This window comes from Nannospalax galili, unplaced genomic scaffold (assembly GCF_000622305.1).
Source record: "Nannospalax galili isolate Female #2095 unplaced genomic scaffold, S.galili_v1.0 scaffold405, whole genome shotgun sequence".
NCBI lineage: Eukaryota > Metazoa > Chordata > Mammalia > Rodentia > Spalacidae > Nannospalax > Nannospalax galili.
In genome coordinates, this window is record NW_008354532.1 from 839547 (window position 1) to 848294 (window position 8748).

Below are 8748 nucleotides of genomic sequence, written 5' to 3' on the forward strand. Positions count from 1 at the left end.
AAAAAAAAAAAAAAGCATGAAGAGATCCTTCCTGCTTCCAACAAAACAAGGCTGTCTATGGGCGGGGGGGAGCAACAACATCACTACATGCAATATTGATGGTACCTTGATTTTGGACTTACAGCCTCCAGAACTGAGTTAGCTGTTCATAAGTCACTTGGTCTATATTATTTAGTCATAGCATCCCAAACAGACTAGGACAGTCACCATAAGCAAGTTGTCAGTAACTCTGTCTTTAGTTAGCATAGCCACTTCTAGCTGATGGAGTTCTAAATTCTATAGGCACATCCTCATGACTATGAAATGTGTGTCTTATGATCAGACGAAGTACTCTGTGCACACCATGATGCTGAGCAGGCATTCTGTGAGTGTGTGGAGGCCTTGGCAGAATAGTCACCAGTAGAGAAATCATCTACCCATAGATGATGTGCATGTTCTAATGAAGATGAATTTCTGCCCTCTCAGCAATGGGAAAGTACCAGTGTAGTCAACCCTGTACCAGGTGGCTGCTGATCACTCTGGGCAATGGTGCTGTATCAGAGGTCACATGCTGGTGTCTGACGTTAGATCAGACTCTCAGCAATAGTGTTACCCTGGCCAGCCTTCATAAGAAGTCTACATCGTTAAGTCCATGCCCAGCCTTACTTTTGCCATCACACTTTCCGTATGAGTCCACTGAGTAAAAAGTAGACTGTTGGACAAAGAGATCAGCGACATCCACAGACTGTGTTGTTCAGTTGGTTATTATGAGCTTCCACTACAGCGAATCTCCTTTGGTGAGCACTCGCATAGATATTAATATGTTTTCAGATTGTCTTTCCCAAGAGAGGTCTGTTGACATGCCTCCTTCCATACTTCTTTGTCACCAACTCCTTTAGTCTTTCCCCTCCTCTGATCACCTGGTCAGATGGTTTACAACTCCACAGGAATCAGTGGATGGACATACTTTTGCCTTCTCATTTCAGACAAAGTAGATATCGGAAATGCATTTCCTCTCAGTTCTGGAAGTCAGAAGTCTGAAGTTAGGATCAACAGGGTCAGACTCTCTTTGGAGGCTCTGGAGACTCTCTGGAGGATTTTTCCTTGCTTCTGCTCAGTTTCTGGTGACTGCTGGCCATCCTTGGAGTTTGCTGGCTCAAATATCTATTATTCTAATCTCTATCTCCATTATCACATGGAATTTTCCTTGTGTATCTGTGTCCAAATTTCCCTCCTATCATAAGGATATCCATCATTGGATTAGAACACAAACTACCCAGAATGATCTCATTTTAACTTGATGACATCTGCAAAAATATCATCCCCAAATAAGGCCACATGCACAGACTAGACATGAATTTTGGGAGAACACCACTTAACTGCATATAGTAAGCTATCATACTGGGAGGATTTTCCTTCAGCACTGCCAGGGACATTTCTGAGTGGAGCTTTGTTTCAGCACACTGCAAGCAATTAAAGTCTACTTAGAAAAAGATAGTTTTGTATATTCAAAATTCAGTTTTATATTACTAAGTAAACTTTCTATTAAAAAAGAGAATATACTGTAAGCTAATACTTAAAAGTTAATGAAAAAACTGTATGCAAAACCTTGTGGGTCCAACTAACACAGTTCTCTCTCAGTGAAAAAATTATAATTTTGGTTTAGGGCTGCAGCTCAGTTGGTAGAGTGCTTGCCTAGCATGCATGAAGCCTTGGGTTCTATCACCAGTACCACATAAACCAGGCATGGTGACACATGCCCATAATACCAGCATTTGAGTGGTAGAGGCTGGAGGATCAAGAGTTCAAGGTCACCCTTGGTTACATAGTAAGATCAAGGCCAGGCTAGACTACAGGAACCAGTCTCTTTAAATTGCATGAATTTATTGCAGTCTTAGGTACTGAATGCAGGGCCTCACAAATGCAGCTCAGAGTGAAAGCTGCACCCCCAGTCCCTACATGCATTTAACAAGAAACAAGATCTAGGTATGAGGTGGTACATTCCTTTACTCCCAGCACTCAAGAGGCAGAGGCAGGTGATCTCTGAGTTTGAGGACAGCCTGGTCTACATAGCAAGTTCAGGCCAGTCAGGGACACAGAGATAGATCCTGTCTTTTGAAAAAGAGGCTGGAGAGATGGCTTAGCAGTCAAGAGCACTGACTGCTCTTGCTGAGAACCCGGATTCAGTTCCCAGCACCCACATAGAAGCTAAGAACCATCCATAACTCTGACGATCTCTTCTGGTCTCCTCGGGTATTTACATACATGTAGGCAAAGCACTCATACACATGAAACAAAAACAATACATAAAAATATTTTAAAGATATTTATTTAATTTTTTAGCGCTGGGCGTGGTGGCACATGCCTTTTGTTCCAGCATTTAGGAGGCAGAGGCAGGTGAATCTTTGTGAATTCGAGGCCAGCCTGGTCTACATAGTGAGTTCCAGGCCAGCTGAGGCTACATGGAGACCGTGTCTCAAAAAGACCAAAAAAAATTATTTAATTAAAAAAAATTTATGTGTATGAACATATTGCCTGCATGATGTAAGTGCACCCATGTTGTTCAGTGCCCATGAAGGCCAGAAGAGGGTGTGAGATCCCCTGAAACTGGAGTTACAGATTGCTGCTGGCCACCTTGTGGGTGCTGGGAACTGAGCCTGGGTCCTCTTCAAGAGCAGCCAGTGCTCCTGATCACTAGCTATCTCTCCAGTTCCTAAATAAATAAAAAATTAAAACTAACAAAGAAAGAAAACAAGATAGATTTAAAACAAAAGAGTTAATCATTAAATTATAACATTTAAATAAATTTTAAAATTGATAATTAAAAAAACAAGAAGGAAAAAAACAGTGGAAACACTGGAAAGTGTCAGTGGCAGAACACTTCCTAACAATGGAAGGCCCTGGATTTGATAACAAACACTAAAATTAAGTTAAATTAAATTAAAAATTAAATGTAAGAAAGAAAATAGACTTTCGATTTTAAAAATATGCCCTATTACATTTATTATGTATTGCATGCTTGTGCATATTGTAGGAGCAGATTCTCTCTTTCTACCATGTGGGATCTGGGGCTGAACTCAGATCATCAGGCTTAGAGTTATATACCTTTACTTAATGAGCCACCTTTTCTGGTCCCTTATGCTTTTCCTTTTACTTTATTATTTTTATTTTATGTGTATGAGTGTATTACCTGCAGGTATGTAAATGTACCTGTGTTGAGCAATGCCCTCAAAAGCCAAAAGAAGGCATGGGATCTCCTGGAACTGGAGTTATGGACAGTTGTTAGCTTCCATGTGGGTGCTGGAATTTGAACCTGGGTCTTCTGCAAGAGTAGCCAGTGCTCTAAACTGCTGAGCCATCTCTCCAGCTCTTGTTTGTTTGTTTTTATAACAGAATATTCTTTTATTATTCAGGCTGACCTGAAATTTTGACATTTTTCTGCCTTGGTCTCCCTAGTGCTAGTAGTGATACTTAAAAAAAAAAAAAAAGTCATGGGGCTGGAGAGATGGCTCAGTGGTTAAGAACACTGGTAGTTCTTGCAGAAGAACTTGGTTCGAATCCCAGCACTCACATGGCAGTTAACAGTTGTTTGTAACTCCAGTTCCAGGGGGTCTGACAGCCTCTTTTGACTTCCGCAGGCATTGCACGACACGGGCGCACTCACCTACATGCAGGCAATACACGCATACACATACAATAAAAATAATAAAATATTTTTAAAAAGTGGTATGCATGTGTGTCCCCACATGCAGAGGCCAGAAGAGAAGACTCTCCTCTATCATGCTCTGCTATTCATTTTTAGGCAGAATTTGTCCTTAAACTGGAGCTCACCTTTTCTTGACTAAGTTGGGAGCCAGCAAGCCCCAGCAACCCTCCTGCTTCTGCCATTCATGGAGCTGCGGTTACAGGCATGAGCAGGACATCTGAATTGCTACATGGGTGCTGGGATCTGAACTGAGGTCCTCATGACTGTGGAGCATTCTCTTAACCACTGACCCACCTCTTCCCCAGTAGTGATACTTTCATGGAGAAAAGTTTAAGACTGTAACAAAGGTGCCGGGCATCTAGTGAGAGCTAGTCGGTCAGTTTTCTATCCCTTTTTTGAAAATGCAATCTTTAGCTGGGTGTGGTGGCACACACCTGTAGTCCTAGCACTTGGGAGGCAGAGGCAGGCAGATATCCATGAGTTCAAGGCCAGCCTGGTCTATATAGTGAGTTCCAGGGAGACCCTGGTTCCAAAATACAAAAAAAAAGAAAAAGAAAGCTATAACAAAGAGTAGAAAATGGTCTGAATGTCATTCCATGCTTCAGAGTGAGACAACTATGTAAATAATCAAATCCCTCAAATTAATGTATAAATATCAAATAAACAGAATAAAATTTTCAGTTAAACTTTTAAGGGACATGATGTATTTTTACAGTATAACAACAAAAAAAGTTTTCCTAAATAGCTAAATCAACATTGGAAACATGGAATAAAAAGAAGCTCCTGTTGTATGGATATAAGTACTGGATATTGTTGACATAGGGTTAGATAATTAGAAAACTGACAACCATATGGAAACAGTAAAAAAGAATCTTCTACTAATATTATACATAAAGGCAGACAGACTACAGATGACCAAGGGCACAAATGTAAACAACAGATGACGACAACATGGTCACCCCTCAGCATCCCAGGGGGACTGGTTCCAGGAACTCCACTCCATAAAAGAATCCATAGACTCTAATCTTACATAAAATGGTCTAGTGTTTGCATTTCCCTATGTATATCCTTCTATATGCTTTAGGTCATCTGAAGATTACTATAACATAATATAATGTAAATGGTAAGGAAATAATTTTTATGATGTTTTGATTGGGCAGTGATGAAAAGAAAATACCTAAGTATGTTCAATATTGATGCAATTCTCGTCTCTCTAGAGTGAGAGTTTTTGTTTTGTTTTGGTGCTTTATGGAACGTATGTCATAGGTACTCTGCCGTTGATCTATATTCAGCCCTCTTCCAAGTTTTTTTTTTTTTTTTTTTTGGTTCTTTATGGAACGTATGTCATAGGTACCCTGCCGTTGATCTATATTCAGCCCCCTTCCAAGTTTTTTTTTTTTTTTGGTTCTTTATGGAACGTATGTCATAGGTACCCTGCCGTTGATCTATATTCAGCCCCCTTCCAAGTTTTTTTTTTTTTTTGGGACAGGGTCTTCCTGTTGCTCCAGCTGGCCTGGAACTCACTATGTAGACCAGGCTGGCCTTGAACTCACAGAGATCCTCCTGCCTCTGCCTCCTAAGTGCTGGGATTAAAGGTGTGTGCCATCATGCCAGACCCTCTTCCAAGTATTTTTAATTCAAGTATTATCCTTTCTCAATTTGTTAACTCCCTGGACATGGAACCAAAGACTAGGGAGGACCAATTCTATTAATTTCAGAAAACCTAGATAATTTAAAATTTTCTTACTTTTGCTTTTTATGAGGCAGGATCTCATACAGCCAGGGATGGCCTCAAACTCACTGTGGAGTTGAACTCATGCTCTTCATGCCTCTACCTCCTATGTGTTGGTGTTGGGGGTCATTCCCCTGGGCCACCAGGCCTGGTTCAAGATGATTACAACTAGGGGCAGGACAGGTTATCTTTTTTTTTTTTCTTTTCTTTTTTTTTGAGGCAAGGTCTCCCTGCAGACCCAGCCAGCCTGAACTCCACATGGAGATCACGCTGGATCTGCCGGCCTCTGCCTCCCAAGTGCAGGGATTAAAGGCACCCAGCCTAGGTCACAGCATCTTAAAGCTAGAAAAACCTAATTATAAGGCAACTTAATGATGACTTAACACCAAAATTAAAGATTTCTTGGTCAGCCCAGTACTTGGCAGGCAGAGGCAGGCTGACCCCGTGAGATCGAGGCCAGCCTGGTCTACATAGTGAGACACTGTCTCTACAGTCCCCTCCCCCTAGCCCCCAATGTTTGTATCTTGCAGTCTATGATAGCGTGGACTAAGTTAAGCAAGAGAAAACAAACATGCTGAAAGGAAGAATCCAAATGAAGGGCAAGGGCTCCTTCCCCCACCTTCCTAGGGAGCATCGAGCTCACCGGCTGGGATTCGCTTTTCAAACTGGCATCTGGACCTTTGACTAAGCAGGCGTGTGTGCGGTGCTCAGCCGCCTGATCGACTCCCGGCACTGTTGTCCTTTTTACCCCCGCCTTTCAGAGGAGGCTGCCCAAACAGCAGTTTTCCTCAGTGGAATTAGATGAACTACCAGCCAGTGAAAAATACAAGAGAAGACTGCATTCTTCACCAAGTGAAAAACTGTCTCTGCCACGCAGTCATTTTATCTGGGCTGGCTCCCAGCTGACCCCAAAGCCCACGGCATCTTCTGCTTGTCCTGGAACAGGGGCCGTGGCGCCTTCAGGACAAGTACTTTGAATTCTAGGGCCCAGAACAACAGGCTAAAACCGGATAATAAATCTCATGAAATATGTGACCCTCCAAAGATCAGAGGGACAGCAGCCAGAGGTCAGCCACACAGAGTCCTATGGATGTACTTTGAAATCTGAAGGCTGTAAGAAAAGGTGGTGTGGCCATCGCTATAGTCAAGCAATTCAGAAAGTTCCTGAACTTAGAAGTCTGAGGAACAGGATGTAACAGAATTGATTTCTGAAGAGGGTGACAAGAGTCCAGGGCATCTTCACTGTACGGTGGAGGCGGGTGTTGAGAAGAGGAAACAGACACAGGGAAGGTTGTTGAAGCAGCTTAAAGAAGGTGACCGGAAACTCTGTCCCCGTGCAACTCACACCACCTCAGGCCTCAGAAAAGTCAGATGAGCATATTAAGGACCACAGAGGAGAATCTGGGAGTTAAAACAACCCAGAACAACATGGAGCTGTTGAAACTAGGGAACCTCGCTGTCCAGTAAAAAGGGAACAGGTGTATTCAAAGGGGCAAATTTGTGTTGTAGAGAAGATTGTAGGAATCACACTTGAAAATGAAGGTGGAAGGGGCACCAGCTGTATCCTAACTCATCAGGTATGTCCACCGAGCTCTGTCAGAGCTTACTTGGGAGGGAAATGCCAGCCAGTACTTCAGGCAAAGGAAGGTAATTTCTCAGGAAAGAGAAAGATAGAGGAATGGAGGATCTCCTTGAACTTACAAAGGACACGGAAAAGGAAACCAGAAATGCCCTAGGCCCAGGCCCAAAGATTGGGATTGTAAATTGTTCTTTCAAATTGCCAATTATTACTTGAAGAGATATCCAGACCTTAAGGAACAATCACTGGCTCAGTGGTGAGGGTGTTAATTTTCATGTGAATCTTCTAATGAAAAGAAATATAAAGCAAGGCAACCTAGCACTTCATATATTCAGTATTTTTTCTTTTTTTAATATTTTATTTTGTGTGCATGTGTGCCTGTGCTTGCTTGAAGATGTGAGTGCTCTGCTGTCTGCTCCTGCTCCAGCCACCTCCTGCCACCACACCTCCCTGCCATGATGGACTATAATTCCCCTGGAATCTTAAGCTCAAATAAACTCTTCCTTTTATAAGTTGTTTTGGTCAGTGTTTCTATCACAGCAACAGAAAAGTAACTAATACAAACAAGAACTTATTCTGGTTCCTATTCATCAGAAGCTATGCTGGAGCCTGGTGGTGATGGGCCTACGAAAATGGTATCTTAAATATTTGTATTCTATGGGGCAAAAGGGCCACAAGGTTTGTGAAGTTCTCTTTCAGTATTTACAGGATGAAAGACCAAAAGAAATATTGATCTGAATCTTCTATTTTACTTTATTATTTATTTTAAAATAGGAGTCTTTCTTTTTAAAATTTTATTTATTTTTATTTTATATGTATGAGTGCTATGCCTGCATGTATGTAAGTGCATCTGTGTAGTGAGTGCAGTTCCCAGAGAGAACAAAAGAGAGTGTTGGATCCCTTCGAAATGGAGTAACAGACAGTTGTTAGCTGCCATGTGGGTGCTGAGATTTGAACCCAGGTCTTCTGCAAGAGCGGCCAGTGCTCTTAACACTGAGCCATTTCTTCAGTCCCTGATCTGAATCTTTTAGAATGGACCCACTACAGTATGAAGCCACACAAGATTCCTCAACAATCAAATGGAAGTGATTATGGAATGTTTACTTGTAAATATGCATATGATTATTTGTCAGTACAAACCTATGATATTTACTCCGATGACTTTCTTTTAGAAGAAGATGGTGTGGAGATCTTTCATAGCAGTTGTTAATGCCCCACTGGTCCATTTAGTTGTAGTGGTCCTTTGCTCCTCTTCTCTTCTCTCCACTTCCTCTTCCTCTTCCTCTTCTCTTTCCTTTCCTTGTATTGGTGACAGGATATTTCTACATAGCACTTGCTAGCTTCTAACTCACAGTAGTCATCCTGCCTCAGTCTCCCGATTGCTGGAATTATAGGTGTGCACCACCACCTGTAAAACCAGGTCTGCCTGTTTTTTTGTGTAAAAGAGTTATCTCCCTATGACCATGGGAAATGTAGGATTTAGGTATTCCATCAATTGGTTCACCCACCCATTTACAACACTGGGTACTGGCCAACCCAACATTGCTGGCTCGCTTATTTATTTATTTATTTATTTATTTATTTATTTATTTATTTATTATTTATTTATATACTTATTTTATTTATTTATCTCTTTATTTATTGGTACTAGAGATCAAACCCAGGGCTACTGAACTAAATCCCCAGTCCATTTTTATTTTTATTTATCTTTATTTTTTGGTCAGTTTGAGACCGGGTCTCCCTGTAGTCCCA

The 8748-nt window shown here is 41.5% G+C and overlaps 1 pseudogene; it reads left to right on the forward strand.

Moving 5' to 3' along the window:
- The window catches only part of LOC103748990, a 10992-nt pseudogene extending 2786 nt beyond the window's left edge, over positions 1-8206 (forward strand).
- The last annotated feature ends 542 nt before the right edge of the window (positions 8207-8748 follow it).